This window comes from Schistocerca serialis, chromosome 6 (genome assembly GCF_023864345.2).
Source record: "Schistocerca serialis cubense isolate TAMUIC-IGC-003099 chromosome 6, iqSchSeri2.2, whole genome shotgun sequence".
Classification (NCBI taxonomy): Eukaryota; Metazoa; Arthropoda; class Insecta; order Orthoptera; family Acrididae; genus Schistocerca; species Schistocerca serialis.
Genome location: NC_064643.1, coordinates 133,169,896 through 133,192,284, shown reverse-complemented (window position 1 = coordinate 133,192,284; position 22,389 = coordinate 133,169,896). Strand labels below are relative to the sequence as shown.

General features: G+C 43.4%; 1 protein-coding gene across 2 annotated transcripts in view; it reads right to left on the bottom strand.

Annotated features, from left to right (window-relative positions):
* LOC126484319 (snurportin-1) overlaps nucleotides 1–22,389 on the bottom strand; it is a 106,540-nt gene that overhangs the window by 34,518 nt on the left and 49,633 nt on the right. The window lies entirely within an intron of this gene.

The following is a 22,389-nucleotide window of genomic DNA, read 5'->3' as shown; positions in this document are numbered from 1 at the left end:
TGATAAGTCAGGCTAGAAGTAGGATACAAATATGAAACTTGTGTCACATTATTTACAACTATCAAAATTTTTTTTCTGTTTTAGGTTCGTAGTATGTAAGTAGTGGATGAGGTGCAGTGCCCAAGAAGCCATGTTAACCAATCAGGAGAAGGCACAGTCTATCCTGTGGTACCATGAGACACGATCACCAACCACAGTGCAGACACACTTCCAGACAACATTTGGAAGGAATCCACCTGATGTCAAGAGCATTAAAGCCTAGTATGAGAAGTTCAAGAACACAGGATTGGTTGCTGACCTTCCGAGGTCTGGTCGACCAAGAACCTCAGCAGACAGGGTGGAAGCTGTAAGGCAGTCTTTTCCGCGAAGTCCGAAGAAATCGGTGCACAGGGCCTCATGTGAATTACAGATGCCAAAAAGCTCTCTACATGACATTTTACACAAACGTTTATTGTTTCGTGCATACAAAGTGCAAATCGTTCAGGCATTGTTGCCCAATGACAGTACACGTCTATATGACTTTGCGGTCGAAATGCTATCACATATTGAGGATGATGATGGTTATCTCAGACGAATTGCCTTTTCCTATGAAGTGACCTTTTTTGTCAGTGGAGTAGTGAATCAGCATAATTTGCGCGTTTGGGGTTCACAACCCCCTGGCGAGGTCATGGAGTGCACCCGAGGCAGTCCAAAGGTGAATGTTTGGTGCGCGCTGTTGCACAATCGAATTATCGGGCCATTTTTCTTCGCTGAGGCTACCATCACATTTGCAGTGTATCTGGACATGTTGCAACTGTATGCTGTTCCTCAGCTGCTTCAGTATCACCCCGATGTCTTGTTTCAGCAAGACGGTGCACCGCCTCATTGGGGTTTGGACATCCGTGTCTATCTCGATATGACCTTTCCTGGGTGATGGATTGGTCGTGATGGGTCAACGGTTTGGCCTCCACGCTCTCCTGACATAACCCCATTAGACTTCTTTTTATGGGGTTATGTCAAGGACGAGGTCTACGAACACGTGTACCAGATCTTCAAACCCTGCGGTAACGGATAACCACAGTCACTGAATCGATCCCTGCAGTGATGTTGGCTAATGTGTGGACAGAAACTGAATATCGCCTAGATGTGCTACGTGCTACCAAGGGTGCTCATGTGGAAGTTTGTAAACAATTAGACACTAGTTTCATATTTGTATCTTACTTCTAGCCTGAGTTATAAATTTATGTAATCAGGGTAAGACTTTTCGGACATGCTGTATAACATAATAGTAGTAACAATTCCACGACAATGTATAAAAAATTGACAACATATGTACAGGTAACTGCACAGTTACAAACAAAAGTGACAACACACAAATAAACAAAATTGTTCAAAAGCTTTGTGGCGATTTCAGTGTCCTTTCTCGAAGCTCACATATTAAACAAACACACATAGATATGTTGCACAAGTCAGTTATTCCATCATAGTACTGCACCTGGACTTCAGTGCTGGAACAACTTAGCTGGACATGTGTAAACTGTGTTGTTTTTTTTAATCACTCTGTTACCTCTGAAAAAGGGCATTGTTCTAAGGTTTAGAGACAATTACATTTTTTAAGCTTAATGGCTCGACCATATGGCGAGTGGTTACCTTTCATCCTTCAGTTATTTGTTTTCAATGCATGACTTTACAGTATCATATCAAGAAATGCAATACTATCTCCACAAATATTCCCAATATGGGACCAGTTAAACTAATTTTCCTTCACACGATCATGAAATGAAATTTCCTTCACACGATCATGGAACGAAATTAATAACTAAATAATAACTCATATCCCTTACTTATGTATATACATGGCACACCTGAAAAAAAAAAAATTACTGCTGCTAAAGTAGGACAATGTACTGTCCAGTAAGTTGTGGAACATATATCAAATAGAGCTAACAGATATACTGAGCATATATGATGAACAGCTGCACGAATATGCTGAAAAACCTAAACCTACAGACACTTCAAGATAAGCATGCAAAAGCTGGCTTACAAAGTTTCACAATCCAGTATTAAGTGAGGAATCTAGGGATGCACTACAGCCCCCATTTACTACCCTCATAGGAAACAAAGATAAGATTAGGCTACTTACAGTATGTACTATGACATTTAAGTAGTCTATTTTCCCACACTCCATATGGGAATGTAATGGGGAGAAACCCTAATATGATACAATGGGAATTAACTTCTGCAATGAACGTTACAGTGATTTGCACAGTATGGCTGCAGCTGTACTTCTTTGAGTTTCTATACACATATATTGTTATGAATTTATCATTATTAGGTAGTGAAATGAAGGGTTTATTGTTTACTTAATTTTGAAAAGGAGTGAAACACTTAAATTTGTTTCAACAGAACAGAGTTACTTGGGACAAAAACACATCAGAAAATTTATTCCTAGGTGTTTTGAAAGATTATAACTAACAGAAGTAAAGCTGTGAGGGTGGGTCATGAGTCACACTTGGGTAGTCTATTAGGTAGAGCACTTGCCTGGAAAAAGAAAAGGTCCCAGTTTTGAGTCCCAGTCTGACACACAGTTAAAATCTGCCTGAAAGTTTCAAATCAGTGCACTCTCTGCTACAGAGAGAGAATCCTCAAAGCTGTGGCTAGTTGTGTTTGCAAGTCGTGAGTTATGACTATATAGCTCAGCATTTACTCATGAAAAGCCAAGATCCCAGGTTCGAGTCCCAATGCAGAACACAATTTTAATTTGACAGGAAGTTCCATTATAGCATGAAGTTTGTAGGGGGTGTGTTTGGCTGCTCTTTTGTGTATGGTGAAGATTCTTTGAGTTTGTTATAGTGGCATAGAAAATTCTGCCTTAACACACTACGGAATTAAAGTAGCCGAAATACACTGACAGACAGTAACACTCACAAAACTTAAGATAATTCTCAGTAAACTGTTGGCAGCCTTTTAAAGTGTCAGGTGTACAGTATCTTTTAGCCTGATATCTTTACAGCCCATGGTATTCTTACTTCTTGTTTCTAAGGGTGTTTGCTGGCAGAAGAACATGTACGCATCTGATGACTTCAGGTTAGTTCTGTCTTGTCTCTGATCATAGAGAACATAACCTAGCAAACATTTCTTTGCAGGAAAGCATGGCAGCAGCAAAAAGGAAAAGAAAAAAGTGGAGGTCACTTACTTGTAGCATAACAAAGGTTTTTATTTACTTATTTGTTTTATACTGCCTGCAGTATCGGGGGGGAGGGGGGGGGGGGGGGGGATCCAACAGGGAATGTTTCATCTGCTCCATTCTCATCTTCAGCCATCTTATGTGCAAAACAAGATTATGCACTTCCACTCCCAGCAGAAATGGCTCTGAGCACTATGCGACTTAACTTCTGAGGTCATCAGTCGCCTAGAACTTAGAACTAATTAAACCTAACTAACCTAACGACATCACAAACATCCATGCCCGAGGCAGGATTCGAACCTGCGACCGTAGCAGTCGCTCGGCTCCAGACTGTAGCGCCCAGAACCGCACGGCCACTCCGGCCGGCTCCCACTCCCAGCAGAGCCCACGAGAAGCGATAATTTACACTACATACAGTTAATTACAGAATGTATGTATAGTCACCTCAGGTGCATAAAATTATTGTCAAATTGACCATGGTTTCGACAGCACGGTCTTCATCAGAATAAAAATTGCATAGTATTACCTAGAAAATAATGACATGGCTCAATAATACAATATAATTAATAGGATTACTTCCATGTACTGTACAAGCAGTGCACTTACATGTAATCACGCCATAGGTGAAAAGAACATCTGAGCAAAAAAGCACTAGTCAAATTGAAATAATCACAAGAATAAAACAAACTGTAAAAATGTAACATGTTTGCCACCTGGAATAAAATGTTCCATCGAAATATAATGGCAGTCACAAGGTTGTTCAGAGTGAAACAACTGCATCAAACCGCCGCTACTGTCAGACTAGACGCTAACAGGCCAAGGCAGCCACGAGATGGACACGAAAACAGATTCGTGCCATCTAGCAAGAAGTGATCGAATTACAGACAAGAGCAACTAAGGCACTGTATAGACAATTTAACATTACAGGCAGGCATAAAAATTACAACACACCGTAACGGTCTTATTTTATAAATGAAATATAGTTCAAATGTACATAAAAAATGTGAAACTGGAAAGGAAAATGACGTTTAAGAGTCTACATTGAAGAGAGTATCGCCATTCAGACCATTTTTAATTAGCGGATTTATACCTTGAAAAAACTTTTTATTGTGTAATTGCAACTGTTCATTCAGAATGAGATCGGCCCTCAGAGATAGGTGTTTAAAAATCTCTAGCTCTTCTAAGATGTTAAGCTGAAAGCCTTTGTCTCCAAGTGCACGATTTGGACATCTTTTACATCTTTAGAATTATGTTCTGTGATTAACAAATGGTCAGCGAAAGTTGAATTGTGAACATTGGTGCCTTTTCTTTGCCAAGAAGGTGTTCCTTGAATCTTGTCACAATAGCTCAGCCTGTTTGGCCTATGTAATAGGCAGGACAATTGCCGGAAATAATTTTATAGACACCAGAATTGTGCAAAGGGGAAAGCGTAGATTTCAAATTATGTACGATATTACTTTTTAAAGAATTATTAGTCGAGAAGTTTACTCTAGAGTTATATTTATTTTGAAGTAAACACTAGACCCAGAAATGGTATGGAGAAAATTTTTTTCTTTTCATTAGGTTCGTTATTAGAAAGGCCTAGGGTAGTAATCGTTTTCCTACTAAAAATACTATCTGCTATGGAAGGATCACAGCCGTTATTGGCAGCCACAGTTTTAATCAGAGTGATTTCAGAATTGAGATTTTCAGAAGAAAGGGGTGTGGAGGTTTTTTTTTTTTTTTTTTTTTTTTAGGGCACACAACTTCAACGGTCATTAGCGCCCAGACTACTTTAGAAATGCACCGCGAGGAGCAAGTTTAAAACAGCAACTAAAAAGGAAAACACGATAAAAGATCGACAGGCATAGGATTAAAAAAACAGCATAATCAAATGTCCTTAGACAGGTTGGTCAAGTTGATAAAACGAAGAACGCGAGCAGCTGCTCCTGGGTCATCCGCTAAAATGGCATCGAGAGTACATGGCAGGCCAAGATCAAGACGCAGTGTAGTAAAATCCGGACAGGACGTTAAAATGTGGCGGACCGTCAGCAATTGCCCACATGGGCAGAACGGCGCCAGCGCAGCTGTCAGCAGATGGCGATGGCTGAACCAACAGTGTCCAATTCGTAACCGGGCCAAAACTACCTCCTCCCGCCGAGAGGGGCGTGAGGAGGACGTCCAAGCCGCGGGAAGAGGTTTCAAGGCCCGAAGCTTGTTGTCCGTAAGGGCAGCCCAATCAGCATGCCACAGCGATAAAATGCGCCGACAAATGACCCTGCTACAATCTGATGAAGGGACACAACAAGAAGCTGTCCGAGGCTGGAGGACCGCAGCCTTGGCCGCAGCATCTGCAGCGTTGTTCCCAGGGATACCGACATGGCCAGGAACCCACATAAAGCGAACCGGAGAACCGTCGTCCACCAGCTGCTGAAGAGAGCGTTGGATCCGGTGCACAAAAGGGTGAACCGGAGACAGATCACTGAGGCTCTGGATGGCGCTCAGGGAATCGGAGCAGATGACATAAGCAGAATGTCGGTGGCGGCAGATGTAAAGAACAGCCTGGTAGAGGGCAAAGAGCTCAGCTGTGGAGACCAAACAATGGCCATGGAGCCGGTATTGGAAACTTTGTGCCCCGACAATAAAAGAACACCCGACCCCGTCATTGGTCTTAGAGCCATCTGTATAAACGAAGGTCATATTAATTAACTTCGAACGAAGTTCGACAAAACGGGAGCGGTATACCGAACCGGGGGTAACCTCCTTTGGGAGCGAGCTGAGGTCAAGGTGAACGCGAACCTGAGCCTGGAGCCAAGGTGGCGTGTGGCTCTCGCCCACTCTAAAGGTTGCAGGGAGTGAAAAATCAAGGTGTTGAAGGAGGCGACGAAAGCGAACTCCAGGGGGTAGCAGGGCAGACACATACAACCCGTATTGACGATCAAGAGAGTCGTAAAAAAAGGAACGATAAGAAGGGTGGTCGGGCATTGACAGTAGCCGACAGGCATACCAACAAAGCAGTATATCGTGCCGGTAGGTGAGTGGCAATTCACCAGCTTCAGCATGAAGACTCTCAACGGGACTAGTATAAAATGCTCCGATCGCAAGACGTAAACCCCGATGTTGTATGGAGTTGAGGCGGCGTAAGATGGACGGCCGTGCAGAGGAGTATACGAAGCTCCCATAATCCAGCTTTGAGCGGACGATCGACCGATATAGGCGAAGTAGGACGGTTCGATCCGCTCCCCACGACATACCACTGAGAACACGAAGGACATTTAGAGAACGGGTACAACGGGCAGCCAAATAAGACACATGTGGAGACCAGCTAAGTTTCCTGTCAAATGTAAGACCTAAAAATTTTGTTGTCTCCACGAATGGGAGAGCAACGGGACCGAGTCGTAAGGACGGTGGGAGAAACTCTTTGTAGCGCCAGAAGTTAATACAGACCGTCTTCTCGGCAGAAAAACAGAAGCCATTGGCGACACTCCAGGAGTAAAGTTGGTCAAGAGAACGCTGAAGACAGCGCTCCAGGAAACATGTACGCTGCGCGCTGCAGTAGATGGTAAAATCGTCCACGAAAAGGGAGCCTGATACATCAGCTGGGAGGCAATCCATTATTGGATTGATCACTATGGCGAAGAGAGCGACGCTCAAAACTGAGCCCTGTGGCACCCCATTCTCCTGGCGAAAGGTGTCCGACGGGACAGAACCCACACGTACCCTTAACTGTCGATCCATTAAAAAGGAACGAATAAAAAGAGGGAGGCGACCGCGAAGGCCCCATGTATGCATGGTGCGGAGAATGCCCGCCCTCCAACAGGTGTCGTAAGCCTTCTCCAAATCAAAGAACACAGCCGCGGTCGGGCGCTTCCACAAGAAGTAACCAGATGGTCAACAGCAGAGCGGCGCCTATGAAATCCACATTGTACATTGGTAAGTAGGCGTCGAGATTCGAGCAGCCAAACCAAACGAGAGTTAACCATTCGCTCCATCACCTTACAAACACAGCTGGTAAGCGAGATGGGTCGATAACTGGAAGGCAAGTGCTTGTCCTTCCCCGGCTTAGGAATCGGTACAACAATAGACTCGCGCCAGCATGCGGGAACATGTCCCTCAATCCAGATGCGATTATAAGTACGAAGAAGGAAACCTTTACCCGCAGGAGAAAGGTTCTTCAGCATCTGAATATGAATAGAATCAGGCCCTGGAGCAGAGAACCGTGACCGGGCAAGTGCATTTTCGAGTTCCCGGATGGTGAATGGGGCATTATAACTTTCATGATTCGAGGAGCAGAAGTTAGGTGGCCTAGCCTCCTCTGCCTGTTTTCGGGGTAGGAAAGCAGGGTGGTAAGGAGCGGAGCTCGAAACCTCTGCGAAAAAGAAAAGTAGGGGGGCCAGTATTGAGGCAGACAAGATTGAGCTGGTTGAAAAGGTCTGCTAACAGGGAGCCCCTCGGGCAGGATGCTGGAGAGCCCCAAAGGGGATGGTGGGCATTGAAGTCTCCAGTTAACAAAAATGGTGCAGGTAGCTGAGCAATAAGGTGCATCATGTCTGCCCTGGTAACGGCAGACGACGATGGAGTGTAAACGGTACAAATAGAAAATGTAAAAGTGGGGAGAGTAATTCGGACGGCAACTGCCTGCAGGCCGGTGTGCAATGTGATGGGATCGTAGTAAATATCATCCTGGACCAGCAACACAACCCCTCCATGAGCCGGAATACCTACCACAGGGGGTAGGTCAAAACGCACAGAGGTGTAGTGTGCCAAGGCAATGTGATCGCATGGGCATAGCTTCGTTTCCTGTGGGGCTACGACGAGCGGACGGTGCAAGCGGAGCAGCAACTTCAAGTCCTCTCGGTTGGAGCGAATGCTGCGAACATTCCAGTGAATAAGTGCCATCGTGAGAAGAAAAGGAAGATGAAAGAAGGGGTCACCTCGAAGGCCGCTGAGGGCCTGGCTTCGAGCGAGTACTGCCGCCGCTATCAGTAGGCGGACAGTCATTGTCCATGGTTCTATAGGTTCATCGGCCATCTCGTTAAGATGGCCCGGAGGAGGAGCTTCCTCCGCCGGTGGACGGCCAGATGTTCGGCTACCAGCGGTGCGGCCAGGCGAAACGGATGACGGCCTGGGGCGGCAACCGCTGGGTGGCGCAGGAGAAGAAATGCGCCGTGGCGGAGAAGGAGAACTGTGCTTCCTATGAGCCTTCTTGGAAGATCGTTTCTTGAAGGCCTGTGCATCTGACTTCTGGGTCTTCGTCTTGGCAGAAGCTGATGAAGGTGCTTGTGTTGGAGGGGTGACGGGAGGAAGAGGAGACGTCGACCGCGCGATCTTAGCACTGGCCGAACGGACGACCATGGTGCTGAAGGTCAGATCGCATGTCTGGGTTTCCACCTCCCTGGTAGTCCGAGGAGAGGCGAGGACAGTACTGTATTTCCCCGCTGGGAGCAGCGTGGGCTTCCTACCAGCAAACAGCTTGCGAGCAGCCGAGGTGGACACTTTCTCTTTGACCCGAATTTTATGGATACAGTGTTCTTCCTTGTAGATGGGACAGTCGCGGGAGGACGCTGCATGGTCACCCTGACAGTTCACACAATGAGGAGACGGAGGTGGACAGTCACCCTCATGGGCATACCTGCCACAAGTGACACATTTAGCCGCATTGGAACAAGACTGGCAAGTGGGATTAAAACGCTGACACTGGTAGCAGCGCGCAGGTGTCGGGACATAGGGGCGAACAGAAATAACCTCGTAGCCCGGTTTGATACGCGATGGCAGCTGAACACTATCAAAGGTCAAGAAAAGTGTCCGGGTCGGTACAAGGTCATTGTTGACCTTTTTCATGACCCTATGGACAGCCGTCACGCCCTGCTCAGCGAGGAAAGACTGAATCTCCTCGTCAGTCAATCCGTCGAGTGATCAAGTATATACCACACCACGAGACGAATTCAAAGTGCGGTGAGCATCCACCCGGACAGGGAACGTGTACAGGAGTGTGGCCCGAATCAGTTTTTGTGCCTGAAAGGCGCTCTCAGTTTCTAGTAACTAGGTACCATTACGCAACCTGGTACACGACTTGACAGATCCGGCTATGGCATCTACGCCCTTCTGGATAACGAAAGGGTTGACAGAGGAAAAATCCTTGCCGTCCTCAGATCGAGAAACTACGAGGAACTGTGGGGCAGGCGGTAGTACTTTTGTCACTGGTGGCTGGTCAAGTTTCCGTTTATGGGCAGAAGTCGAGAGAGAAGAAGAAAAATCCATTGCGGAGGAATCCCCCATGATTGCCAGCGTCTCCGATGGCGCGCTCCTTCTTTGTGGGGACCCTCTCAGAGGGCACTCCCGCCTTAGGTGAATGTTTACACCGCAGGTCACACCTCCTGAGAAACAGTCGGAGGGACCAATCGGCATGGTCAGAAGGTATCAGCTCAGGCAATCAACCCTCCCTGGGCCTGGCCTTTACCAGGGGGTACATGTGTGCCTTACTTGTCTACCCAGGGCGGGGAATTACGCGTTACCCCGTCACCAGCTACGCGTGCGAACGCGTGGGTCGGCCTTCAGGCGCGCACAGGGAGGAAGGAAGAAGAGGAAAAAGAAGAGAGAGAGGGAGAGAGGACAGACTGTCTCAAACGCTGAGGCGGAGACCAGAGAAGGCAAGGAGAAGAAGGCAATGAGGAGGCAAGGAGAAGAAGACAAGGGAAAGAGAAAGGAAGACAGTGAGATGGAGAAGAGCAAAGAAAGGAACCAACCAAAGAAAGGAAGAAATGAGAAGAAGTGAAAAACCAAAATGACCGCAAATAGAGGTCGTGGAACCGTCCGTCTCCGGACGCAGGCGCGAACTATCCCCTTGAGGGGGAGGGACTCCTTTTAATCGCCTCTTACGACAGGCAGGAATACCTCGGGCCTATTCTAATCCCCGGACCCGCAGGGGGACGGGTGTGGAGGTGGCTCTATGAATAGCTGAATGAAAAAAGGCCATCTTACGAGAATGCGGGTGTACTGACATGAATAGAATAATCTGACCATAACTGGTTTCTTTGCGGAAGATATTGAAGCTAACTTTGTCATCTACTATCGTAAGAGTGATATCTAGAAAATTCAATCGCCGGAACTCATTTTCGTGTTTGGTGAAAGAAATTGTTTCAAAAAATGGTTCAAATGTCTCTGAGCACTATGGGACTTAACATCTATGGTCATCAGTCCCCTAGAACTTAGAACTACTTAAACCTAACTATCCTAAGGACATCACACAACACCCAGCCATCACGAGGCAGAGAAAATCCCTGACCCCGACGGGAATCGAACCCGGGACCCCAGGTGCGGGAAGCGAGAACGCTACCGCACGACCACGAGCTGCGGGCAAAGAAATTGTTTCATGAAATTCATTGAACATATTAAAAAGTTTATCAATACCGTCATTTTCTAGGTAATCCTATGTAATTTTTATTATGATAAAGATGGCCTTAGAGCTGTCGAAACCATGGTCAATTTGACAACAATTTTATGCACCCGAGGTGACTATAGGTAGATTCTGTAATTAAGTTAATGCACGGTTGCTGGACGTCAGCCTATAACAATGTTTAAAATTTCAACTACGTACAGTACATGAACACCCAGGAATTGAGTAATTTTTTTATTTCTGGGTTGTTATATCAATAATAATATCTCCTGTGTTCTGTGTACATGTGGTTTGTATGGAATGGGAGGAAAACTACTTTTATTTATATTTATTGGAAATAACTTAACAGTGAAGCAAGTCTGAACTTCCTTTGAGAGTGCCATTCACATTCTACTATATCATAAGCTGTGGTATAATTTACTATGTTTTTATAATTAGCAAACATTATGAAGTAACATTTTCAGGTTATTAAGAAATGCAAACCATTACCATATATAAGAAACAGTGAAAGTTTACAGGCAGGTCCTGGAGGAATCCTTGCTGCATAATGTTCTACTCAGTGGCCACTGAATTTACTAATCCCACTTAATGACATCTTCTGTTTCTGCCCTCTGTGTATGACTGACTAGTTATTACTGGTCTTGTGATTTCTACATCAACACTCTGCGAACACTGAAGTGCATGGCAGAGGGTATCTCCCTTTGGTATACTATGATGGGGTTTCTTCCCATTCCTCTGTTTGTCATATCTGCTACAAATTCCAGTACTTCATCAGTATTGTAGAACATACCCCTGAGTGCTTTGCAAGTTATCTGTATTTTCGCAGTATCCTACAAATAAACCAAAGTCTTCCACCTTCTCTACCTACAAATGAGCCAATGTATTCATTTCATTCAGTATTCCTACAAACTGTTACACCCAGTATTTATACAAGTTGACCAATTCAGATTTGGCTCATTGGATAGGAGCCATAGGATACCACATTTTTTCGTTTTTTAATGTGCACAATGTTACATTTATGAAAATTTAAAGCAAGTAGCCTATCTTAACATCACTGTGAAATCTGATCAATACCTGATTATATTTGGGCAACTTTCTCAGACAGTAATAATAACCATTCTGTATCACTGATCTGGGTAACTGAGTGCCTTAGAGAAGTATATGTAAACGAGAAAGTGCCCAATTTGTAGAAACCTCATTCCGAAAATCATATTCTCTTATTAAATATATTTAGGTTTTCAACTATTGCAATATTACTGAATTTTTTTTTTTTTTTAAAGTCACTTTTGAAAATTTTTGATTCAGATTGCATTCTGTTAGATTTCTTATTTTTGAAAACATAACCAATGAAGATGTGAATATAAAATAAAGGGTTCCTACAGTTGGTTAGTCACAACAACAGTTATCACTGATGTGAAAAAGAGTAAGCAGCCGAGATGAAATGATTTTGGAATGACACTTGATAAACCGCATAGTTTGTCGATCTATAAAAGCAACAAATCTTAAGTCTAACAATGGAAAATCCAGGATGGAATTTGACAATATTAGAGAAGGAAGTTGTTATTCACCATATAGCGGAGATGCTGAGTCGCGATAGGCAGAACAAAAAGATTCACACAATTATAGCTTTCGGCCATTAAGGCCTTTTTTGCCAGTAATAGACACGCGCGCACACAAGCGCACACATACGTGCACACATGTCTGCAGTCTCAGACAACTGAAACCACAGTCCAATGTGGTTTCAGTTGTCTGAGACCGCATACGTGTGTGCAAGTTGCATTTGCACGTGTGTGTGTGTGCGCGCGCGCGCGCGCGCGTGCATGTGTGCGTACGTGTTTGTATTCCTGACAAAGGGCTTAATGGCTGAAAGCTATAATTGTGTGAATCTTTTTGTTGTGCCAATCGTGACACAAAATCTTAAGTCTAAAACTTTTAAATTGCTAAGGATCCCCAGTATCCATATTTTCCATTAACTACAATTACGATATTTAAGGGCAAAAAAGCGACACTGTACAAAGAAGACGCATAAAAAATATGACAATACAATATTGTTTCATATGTTATGGTGATCACACTACTACAAATAAAATACTAAAACTTGGACACACAGGAAGGATAATAGGAAAAACACAGTTATATGGCACAAAGATGCAGAACTTCACCAAGTTACTAGAATCAGTCTATAAAACAAAATAGGAATCACAAATAACAAAATGTCAAAATTAGACAAATTCTTCAGCAACTTAAACCTGTTCTTCAATTTATACTTATCATGAAAACCAATAACTTTTGTGTATTTAGGTTTTCACCCTACAGTGGTATGTTAGTTAAAGTATACCTCCTTAATGGATAAAGACTCAGACATAGTCCAGTACAGCATTAATCATCACGAGTACTTCAAGTGTGGATTGTAGCAGAATGAACATTCACTGTAAACATCTGTGTAAGCTCCCACAAGAGTCAAGGATTTATGTTGGCAACACTGACACTGTAAAGATGACAGAGCTCTTTTGAAGTGGTGCTGAATTTGACAATGTTAATGATTAACAAAGCTGCTGTACTAGTAGTAAATAACAAGAAGTTTAATAATTATAAGAGAGCTGTAGCCCTTGAACTGTTAGAATATTCAAGTACATGTCTACAGTAATTAAGCATCAGTTGGTGATAAAACTCATTGTTATTGTACCAAGAACAACAAAGCTAGGAATTTAGTGTTGCTGTAACTACACTCAATTTTTAAAAACATTACAAATTTTCCACCCATTTAGAGGATACAAAACACATAACTGCACTAGTTTATTTTAATATCAACTTTGTTTTCTTGATCCTTGGAGATCTGAACACAACTTAATGTAATCTTTCTCCCATGTAGTGCTAGTTCTATCACATACACAAAACATCCGAAACTTCTTAGTGACTTATTATTTAGTTACCAAGTAACAATTTTTAATCACATAAACTAGTTCCTCCTGTGAAGTAATTATCATTTGCAAGTACTTCTGATTACATAAAATACAACAAATACTTGCATAATTACAAGTTTTTAATGAAAAGTTAGCCATAGGCAAGATGTCTGGACAAAATTAATATTTTCACAATTGAGAAGTGTGAAAACTGCTGTGGAGTAGTGAGAAAAGGTCAACAGTATGAAGCCTGCCTGCACATATGTCATATAGAATACTTTGAAATTGCCTTTTTGCAAGGAGATGTGGCTGTGGTTCTGTTAACTGTCAGCATCACTCCAAGATTACTGAGAAAGGACAGCTGATTTTAAAATTCAAAGCTGACCCAGAAGAAGCACAGGTAGAATTAGAACACTTAGAGCTGCAGGATGCAGCAATAAGATGAGGATTATGGTATATAACTGAACTGCGGTCAAACCTGCCAAATCAGGCAATATGTTTAAGAGACACTGTAAGTCTGTCCACTTTGGCCTCCAATAGCTTCAGCACTCTGGAGACCACAAACAAAAGCGTGCAGACAATTCAACCAGGTCAGTGACAATATGACAACATGGGATAAAAGTGTAACTTAACATTTATAGTAGCCAGATGTTTATAAAGAATGTCCTTTTACCTGGGAATAGACAAGGAAGAGGAATTTCGGAACTAGCATGAAAACAATTTTTGAATATGTAATGTAACTGTACAGAAAAAATATCTACTCACCACACAACAACAAGAGAACACACATGTAAAGATGTTAAAATCTGCAAGCTTTCAGAATCTATGGCTCCTCCTCCTTTGCAGAAGAGTTAAAGAAGAAAGAAGGGAAAGGCCTGGTTAGGTGTAGGAAATCGGGAGAGTTCAGAAAAGTTGCCCAGAACTTTGGTCTTTTATGACTTATCAAATAGGATGAGAAGGGAAGACTGACAGTTGGGGACTGCACTGGATGAGATTTGAAAACAAAAGAGCTTAAAGGTTGAAGCTAGGGCAATATGGAAGATAGAGATTACTGGCAAACATTGTTCACAAGTTAAGAGTGGAAAGCTAAGTCACTGTATATGGTAAAGATGAGGGGTGTGGAAAAACAGACAGATCAGAAAACAAAAGCTAAAAAGGAGCTAAGTAATGCTGAGACTGGAGGAACTGTACATAAGTAAGGCCAGCTGGGTGGCAAGAACCAACAACATGTTTTAACACCAGTTACCACCTGCAGAATTCTGAGAAACTGATATCTGAGGGAAGAATCCAGATGGCACATGTGGTGAAACAGGCACCAAGGTCACGATCATCATGTAGTAGTGCATGCTCTGCAACAGGATGTTGCCAGAATACAACCTCTGCCTATGCCCACTCATCCTGATTTATAACTACGTGGTAGTCATGCCCGTGTAGAATGCTGAACAATGTTTACACAATAGCTAGTACACGACACGTGTTATTTCACAGGTGGCTCTCCCTTTGATACTATATGTTGTACCAGTTACTGGGCTGGTACAGATGGTGTTAGGAGGGTGCATAGGGCAAGTCTTACAGCAGGGATAGTCACAGGGGTAGGACTCATAGAATAGGTGAAATTGGTGCGAAAGGGGTATAGGGTCTGGCAATGACACTGCAGAGATTTGGAGGGTGATTAAAGGCTATTCTAGGTGTGGTGGGCAAAACGTCTGTCAGAACGGGCCTCATTTCTGGGTATAATTTTAGGAAGTCATAGCCTTGTCAAAGTAGCTGGTTAATACCTTCAAGACCTGGATAGTACTGAGTGACAAGGGGTGTGCTTGTAAGTTGTTTTTTGGAGAGATCACCAGTATCGGGGTGGGATGGGATGGCTCAGGAGATCTTCTCTTGAACTACGCTGGTTGAGTAATTACATTCAGTGAAAGCTGAAGTGATAATAGTGGTTTATTGCTGAAAATAAACTGCATCTGAACAAATAAATTTGCCTGAAAAGCCAAGGCTGATGGTAGGGACTGTTTGACATGGAAAGGATGACAACTGTCAAACTGTAAGTGCAGTATTATTGTTTGTTAGTATGTTTAACGTGAACACAACTGTGTAGCTGGCACTCAGTGAGGAAAGTGGTATAGGATTTGGAACAGGAGCATGTGAAATTTTATTGGAAGAATGTATTTAGAGATTCCAAGAATTTTAATGTGTCAGCATCACCATGAGTCTATTTGGCAAAGATGTCATTGATGCAACTAAACCAAACCAAGAAGTGAAGGCTTATGAATCCAAGGAAAGCCACCTCCAAGCAAGCAATGAAAAGGTTGGCATAGGAAGGAGCCATCCTGGTTTCCATAGCTGTGTCCCTGATCGGCCCCTCGAAGGTAAAGTAGTTGTTGGTTGATATGAAATTGGTTGAAGTAAGCAGAAAGACTGTCATAAATTTGGAATCGGGTGGGCATTGATTGAGGTGGTGTTCAGCAGCAGTCAGACCATGTACATAGAGGACGACAAATGAAATGATTGTATGACATTGCTGCCTGCAATTCCCCATCTGGGGAAGTTCGGTCACCGAGGTGCAAGTCGTTTCAGTTGACACCACACTGGGAAACTTCTGATGGCGACACAGAGATGGCGACACAGAGATGGCGACACAGAGATGGCGACACAGAGATGGCGACACAGAGATGGCGACACAGAGATGGCGACACAGAGATGGCGACACAGAGATGGCGACACAGAGATGGCGACACAGAGATGGCGACACAGAGGTGTAGGAAATCGGGAGAGTTCAGAAAAGTTGCCCAGAACTTTGGTCTTTTATGACTTATCAAATAGGATGAGAAGGGAAGACTGACAGTTGGGGACTGCACTGGATGAGATTTGAAAACAAAAGAGCTTAAAGGTTGAAGCTAGGGCAATATGGAAGATAGAGATTACTGGCAAACATTGTTCACAAGTTAAGAGTGGAAAGCTAAGTCACTGTATATGGTAAAGATGAGGGGTGTGGAAAAACAGACAGATCAGAAAACAAAAGCTAAAAAGGAGCTAAGTAATGCTGAGACTGGAGGAACTGTACATAAGTAAGGCCAGCTGGGTGGCAAGAACCAACAACATGTTTTAACACCAGTTACCACCTGCAGAATTCTGAGAAACTGATATCTGAGGGAAGAATCCAGATGGCACATGTGGTGAAACAGGCACCAAGGTCACGATCATCATGTAGTAGTGCATGCTCTGCAACAGGATGTTGCCAGAATACAACCTCTGCCTATGCCCACTCATCCTGATTTATAACTACGTGGTAGTCATGCCCGTGTAGAATGCTGAACAATGTTTACACAATAGCTAGTACACGACACGTGTTATTTCACAGGTGGCTCTCCCTTTGATACTATATGTTGTACCAGTTACTGGGCTGGTACAGATGGTGTTAGGAGGGTGCATAGGGCAAGTCTTACAGCAGGGATGGTCACAGGGGTAGGACTCATAGAATAGGTGAAATTGGTGCGAAAGGGGTATAGGGTCTGGCAATGACACTGCAGAGATTTGGAGGGTGATTAAAGGCTATTCTAGGTGTGGTGGGCAAAACGTCTGTCAGAACGGGCCTCATTTCTGGGTATAATTTTAGGAAGTCATAGCCTTGTCAAAGTAGCTGGTTAATACCTTCAAGACCTGGATAGTACTGAGTGACAAGGGGTGTGCTTGTAAGTTGTTTTTTGGAGAGATCACCAGTATCGGGGTGGGATGGGATGGCTCAGGAGATCTTCTCTTGAACTACGCTGGTTGAGTAATTACATTCAGTGAAAGCTGAAGTGATAATAGTGGTTTATTGCTGAAAATAAACTGCATCTGAACAAATAAATTTGCCTGAAAAGCCAAGGCTGATGGTAGGGACTGTTTGACATGGAAAGGATGACAACTGTCAAACTGTAAGTGCAGTATTATTGTTTGTTAGTATGTTTAACGTGAACACAACTGTGTAGCTGGCACTCAGTGAGGAAAGTGGTATAGGATTTGGAACAGGAGCATGTGAAATTTTATTGGAAGAATGTATTTAGAGATTCCAAGAATTTTAATGTGTCAGCATCACCATGAGTCTATTTGGCAAAGATGTCATTGATGCAACTAAACCAAACCAAGAAGTGAAGGCTTATGAATCCAAGGAAAGCCACCTCCAAGCAAGCAATGAAAAGGTTGGCATAGGAAGGAGCCATCCTGGTTTCCATAGCTGTGTCCCTGATCGGCCCCTCGAAGGTAAAGTAGTTGTTGGTTGATATGAAATTGGTTGAAGTAAGCAGAAAGACTGTCATAAATTTGGAATCGGGTGGGCATTGATTGAGGTGGTGTTCAGCAGCAGTCAGACCATGTACATAGAGGACGACAAATGAAATGATTGTATGACATTGCTGCCTGCAATTCCCCATCTGGGGAAGTTCGGTCACCGAGGTGCAAGTCGTTTCAGTTGACACCACACTGGGAAACTTCTGATGGCGACACAGAGATGGCGACACAGAGATGGCGACACAGAGATGGCGACACAGAGATGGCGACACAGAGATGGCGACACAGAGATGGCGACACAGAGATGGCGACACAGAGATGGCGACACAGAGATGGCGACACAGAGATGGCGACACAGAGATGACGACACAGAGATGACGACACAGAGATAGAGATGATGATGACACAGAGATAGAGATGATGATGATGATGATACAGAGATAGAGATGATGATGATGATGATACAGAGATAGAGATGATGATGATGATGATACAGAGATAGAGATGATGATGATGATGATACAGAGATAGAGATGATGATGATGATGATGATGATACAGAGATAGAGATGATGATGATGATGATGATGATACAGAGATAGAGATGATATGATGATGATACAGAGATAGAGATGATGATACAGAGATGATGATGATGATACAGAGATGATGATGATAATATAGAGATGATGATGATAATACAGAGATGATGATGATGATACAGAGATGATGATGATGATACAGAGATGATGATGATGATACAGAGATGATGATGATAATACAGAGATGATGATGATGATGATACAGAGATGATGACATAACATCTAGTCCCTGAGCACAGAAAATCTCGAATCCAGCTGGGAATCAAACCCGTGGCCTGCTGGATGGCAGTCATGTGCACTGATCACTCAGCTACAGGGATGGCCAACATGGAGGATGTTGGTATAGAGACAAGTGGCTTCAATAGTGCCAAGCACGGTGTATGGTGGGCATAGGACAGGCACAGATTTCAAACGATCTAGAAAATGACTGGTGTCTTTAATACAGGAGAGAAATCTTTGTACTATAGGCTGCAGGTGTTGATCAGCAAACTTGACATTGAATCTTGCCTTAACAGTTCCAACCACAATCCCAACTTGATCTACCACAATCACCTCAAAATCATCCCTCACAAGTCTTCCATGAATTCCTAATATCCACCATTGCTTCAAAACCCTTTCTCAGGTCCCTATAACATGACCCTAACCTCTCCTCTGCAGAACTCCAGGCTCTTCACTCCCTAAAAAGTGACGACTCAACCAGTATCCACCAACAAGCCAAGGGATCTACTACTTTGTTTCTTGACCGACAAGAGTATGTAAGCAAGGATCTACTCTAGCTATCAAACATCTCTACATACAGCACCTGCCATCAAGACCCCATATCAGTGATGCAAGCTGACCTACAATCCCTCCTTACAACCTCAGGCCTCTCACAAGGACCAACACCTCATCCATAGAACTTCTTATTCCACCTCAACCACACACCCCCACCTTTTAAATTCTTCCTAAGATCCACAAAATGCATCACCAAGGCTGTTCCATATTTGCTGGCTTCAAAGCACACACCAAATGTAGATCTGAATTACTTGATCAACACCTGCAAAACACAGTACAAAGGCTTCCCTCCAATATGAAAGAGAGAAATCATTTCCTGGATTGCCTGAAATGTGTGTCCATCCCACTCCCACCACATACCTCGCTTGTCACCATTGTTGCCATGTCCCTCTACGCCCCATTGTTGCCATGTCCCTCTATGCCAACATCCTCAATCTACATGGTCTGCCTGCTGCTGAACATTTCCTCAATGTCCACCTAATTCCAAACCTAATAAACCCTTCCTGCTCACTTTATTCAACTTTATTCTTACCAACAACTATTTCACCTTTGAGAGGCACACACACAAACAGACAAGGACACAGCTACAGGAACCAGGATAGCTCCTTCCTATGCCAAACCTTTCGTGGGTCACTTGGAGGGCACTTTTCTGGAATCCATACGCCTTCAGCTCCTGGTTTGGTTTCGGTACATCAATGACATTTTTTCCATGTGGACTCATGATGTTGACACATTAAAATTCTTGGAATCTCTAAATACATTCTTCCAATTAAATTTCTCATACTCCTAATCTGAATCTCATACCACTTTCCTTTAGTTGACCTTATCTGCAACAAGGGTCAGCTACAGAGTTCTGTTCACATTAAACCTACTAACAAACAACAACACTGTACTTACATTTTGACAGTTGTCATCCTTTACATGTGAAACATTCCCTCCCATACAGCTTTGGCATTTGAGGCAAATGTATTTGTTCAGATGCAAACTATTTACAGCAACATACTGCCATTCTCACATCAGCCTTCAATGGATGTAATTACCCCACCAGCCTAGTTGAAAAGCAGGTTTCCTGGGTCATCACATCCCATCCTCATACAGGTGAACCCCCCCCTCCCCCCCCCCCCCCAAGCACACTTCTCGTCACTTAGTATTATCCACATCTTGAATGTGTTAATCAGCCACTTCGTCAAGACTATGACTTCCTAAAATTGTACCCCAATGTCTGACACTTTGCCCACCACACCTAGAATAGCCTTTTATCATTCTCCCAATCTCCGCAATATCAATATCATTGTCAGATCCTATGCTCCTTCTGCACCCATTTAACCTACTCTGCGTCTCCTACCCCTGTGACCACATCCCTGCTGTTAAGACTTGCCCTATGAATCCTCCTACCACCACCCATACCAGCCCAGTAACTGGTGCAACATATACTATCAAAGGGAGAGCCACCCATGAAATGACACGTGTCCTGTACCAGCCATTGTGTAAACATTGTTCAGCATTCTACATGGGTATGACTACCACCTACTCATCAATTAGGATGAGTGGCCATAGGCAGAGGTTGTATTCTGGTAACAGACAACATCCTGTTGCAGAGCATGCACTACAACATGATAATCATGACCTTGGTGCTTATTTCACCACACGTGCCATCTGGATTCTTCCCTCAGATACCAGTTCCTCAAAATTCCACAGGAGGTGACTGGTGTTACAACACGTCGTTGGTTCTCACCACCCACCTGGACTTAATTACATTCAGTTTTTTTTGTGTCGGTATTTCTTCTCCGTAAATATTCCTTTCTTCACTCCCTTTCAGTTTTCTGTACCTTATTTTCTGACCTATTTCCCCCCACCCCGACCTTTACCACATACAATACTCTTAGCTTTCCAGTCTTATTAACTCTTGCAAAATGCTTTGTCAGTAATCTCTGTCTTGCCCTATCTTCCACTTTTAAGCTCCCAGATATCAAATCTCTTCTTCCTTTTCATCCCGTCTGGCAAGTCTCTCCTGATCCGGGGTTCAGGATGACTTTACTTAACCCTCATCATTTCCTTCACCTTGCCAATCCTTTTCCTTCACCATCTTTCCTTTCCATTCAAACTTTCTACCAAAAGGAGACGACACTGGTCACAGAAGCTTGCAAATTTCAATACCTTCACATCTGTTGTCCTGCCATCGTTTAGAGATTAGATTTTTTTTATGTATCCAACTGTGTTATAGAACAAGTACATAACTGTATGGGTAGTGAACTGTAGGGATCAGTAACATTACCTGTGATTTAGGCCCTCCAGAGAAGGTAGGTTAGTTAGTTAGTTGTTGCTTTAGGGTGCAAAACAGCTGAGGTCATAAGCGCCCCTGTCATAATTTTACCAAATGAACTTTAAGTCGACAATATTCAGAGCCTAATCAAATGGAGCAGGGGGATGCCTAAAAACACTCACTTCCCCTCTGAGGAGGCTCCACCACAAGTTGAAAATTAAATTTCCTTCACCACATTATTACAATGAATAAAAATTAAAACAACAGCTCATACTGTATCTGCCAAAACGTCTGATAATTCAGATGGCAAAGATACATTAAAATGTATATGGTTATAAAATTGGCATTGGGTCAGAAAATGATGCACTGTTAATGGTTGATTGCAGTAAACACACAGTTGTTTGGCTGATTAGGGGGAGTGAAACGAACAACAAGGTTGTCGATCCCATCAGATTAGGGAAGGACAGGGAAGGAAGTTGTCCATGTCCTTTCAAAGGAACCATTCTGGCACTTGCCTGAAGCAATTTAGGGAAATCGTGGAAAACCTAAATCAGGATGGCTGGACGCGGGTTTGAACTGTCGTCGTCCTGAATACAAAGCACATAGTGATGTGGAGTCTCCACTTAAATGATGGTGTCTGAAACGACAGTGTCCAATATGCAGCCTAGCTAAAAGTATCTCCTTGTGATGACAGGGTTGAGACGAAGCTGTCGAAACCATTGGGAAGTGTAATTTCCCAGAGTTTGTTCTCATACTGGTAAGACCAGTGTTCATGTCCATCATCTGAAGGAACAAAATACCTAAAAGGCCTAGGCAGTCTGACTGCAGCCTTGGCAGCAGCATTGGCTGCTTCATTCCCCAATACATAATTAAGAAGTACTGGGTGGCCAGTCAGAGGATGGAAAGCTCTGCAGAAAAAATAAAGCACTGTTCTAGATGGCATTATCTAAAATGTTTGTTGTCAATGACAAGGGCACACCTGATACCATGGTCGGTCTTAGAGCCATAAGTATAGACAAAGCTGCTGTCTCCAAGATG